This window comes from Chanos chanos, chromosome 5 (genome assembly GCF_902362185.1).
Source record: "Chanos chanos chromosome 5, fChaCha1.1, whole genome shotgun sequence".
Taxonomy (NCBI): Eukaryota; Metazoa; Chordata; class Actinopteri; order Gonorynchiformes; family Chanidae; genus Chanos; species Chanos chanos.
In genome coordinates, this window is record NC_044499.1 from 1,360,001 (window position 1) to 1,362,500 (window position 2,500).

A 2,500-nucleotide genomic window follows, 5' to 3' on the forward strand; every position below is an offset into this window, starting at 1 on the left:
ACACACATACAGGTTCAAGTTGTGCATGTGTGTAAGAATGTATGCGGGACTGATTGAGTTTGAGTTGAGATTAGTGTGTGTGTGTGTTTATGTGTGTGTCAGTGTGCCTGTGTGTCTCACACTCACACACTCAGATATGTTGTGTTGTGAGCTCCTGGTTATCATTTAGCAGGACTGCTTGCGTGTGTGTGTGTGCGCGCGCGCGCGTCAGGGCATCCGCTAGTTTTTTTGCCGGTCCGGTGTCCGTAAAGAATTTCTTTTACCGGACAAATTTGAAACTTACCGGTCGCGTTTCAATAACAGTCTATGTTCCAAACTCAAATATAATGTACACAAAGGTTGATGAAAGAATGACAACGATCTCAAAACAGTGAATATTTACTGAACAGTAAGGATGAAGCAAAACGATTGGGCAAAACCTTAACATTAGCCGCTGAAATGCCTATTACGAAACATCTGAAACCTGTAACATCTGTAGCCTACTTTTAGAAAAAGGCTGGGCCGACATGGCGTCAAATGTATCCTATAGGCTACCAGGTAACATTTTATTTTCTCCTTTTTTCATTGCGGCAACGTCCTCTGCTGCCGACTTGAAATCAAACGCCACATCATTCTCATATGTTTTGTATGAGCATTATTACCAGACATTTGACCGGCAAGTTTTTAATGTCTCGGTTTTCGATAAATTTTTAAGTACTTAACGTCTAACAGAAATCGTGGTGTGCGTGAGTGCGTGTATGTGTGCTGGTCCTTGATGCTGGACACAGTTCATCAGAAAAGGAGTGGACAGTGAAAGACAGGATTAGAGAGGGAAGACAAGAGAGACAGAGAGAGGGAGACAGAAAGAGTCACTGCGCAAAAGTACATTTACAAAACTGTCTTTTTCTAAATAATGATCATTTCTAATGTATTTGGCTTGTTTTCTGTTACTCTGTGCTGAAGTCCTGACAGCTCACGTGTTCTCTGTCTCACAGAATGGACATGATCTGACCACAGTTAAGTTGCATAGACAGACCCACACCAATGCTCATTCTGTTCCTTCTCTGTTAACTGGTTTGTGCAGTCACATGTATGATCACGTCAGTTAGCATCTCCGCCTTTTCTTCCAATATCGAATCAGGGCATGACTCTTCCTAAACACTCCACAACCAGCCAGCCAAAACTGTCATTCATAATCAGCCAACTTCCAATCAGATTACTTGTTTGCTCCCATCAATTAATCAGCATCCAATCAGAGGGCTTTATTACCTCTGCGTATTAATCAATATCCAATCAGAGCAGAGCCCAGTTTATGACTCACTACCAAATCACTTGCTGTTGTTTTAGTCTTTGCTTACTCAATATCCAATCAAAACACTTGGCATGTGTCTTCCACGCAGAATCATTTCATCCTGACGTTCTGTCTCACACAGTCCGTTCCACTGAAATATGTAGGAAACGTTGAGGATTTCAGGCTCACAAGATCCGGGTGAAGAGGGCCTTTAATACTACAGCAGTGGATAGAGAAGAGGAGACAGCCAAGAGTCAGCCACGTCCATGATGAATGTTACATCACATTGGGTTTGTGTGTGTGTGTGTGTGTGTGTGTTTTTATGAGAAAACAACCATGAGATCACTACCTGAGTCACTGAGCATGCTGACCGTGTCCACATCTTAATATGAAATACAGACGACAAACGCACACGTCCGTTTCTGTGGATGCCCATATTTGGGTTCGTGTCTGAGTATAGGTTTAGCTGTTTTTCTGTGAGCAGTTATATAATATTATGTGTGTGGCAAAGTGGAGTGGGTTCAGTACCACAGATAATTAGAAATTCACACACAGTATCAGGTGAAACTCTTGCCGTAGGTTGATTAAGAAATCAAGAAGTCAGTTTTTCATGATTAAAACGCTGTGTTAATTTAGAGGGGAGAAATAAAAAAGTGTTCCTCACTGGAAAAAAAAAGAGCTTGTTTCTTTTGCAGGATTGTCAAGAACTGTTTCAGCTTCATGTTGTGCAAAACCAGGTTCTCTGAAAACAAACTGAAAAAGCCCTAATGTACTGAAAAAGCCCTAACGTACTGAAAAAGCCCTAACTTTAACTTTCATTCTGATCCTGCGTCAGTAGTGAGAGGGTTCCTCATTCTTGTGTTAGTGCCTCCTCTGAATCTCATCTCAGTATTACTCAATTCTGTTTGGTGTTACGTGTGTGTGTGTGTGTGTGTATGTGTCAGGGAGAAGGAGAAAGGCTTGTGTGTAAATGTGTGTTTGGGATTGAATGTGTGCATGCGCATGTGTGTGTGTGTGTGTGTTTATGTGTGTGTGTGTGTGTTTTGGTTAGTGAATCATTTCTGAGTTTCTGACTGACATGAAAGAAACCCGCTAGACTCTACAAGGATGAACTGATCAAAGCAAAGATCATGTCACAAACTCCTTTACTAATAAACTGCATTTCAAAACATCCTAGTTTTTGTTTTTTAGTTTGTCATGACAAACTGACATCATGTAAGAAAAATGTTA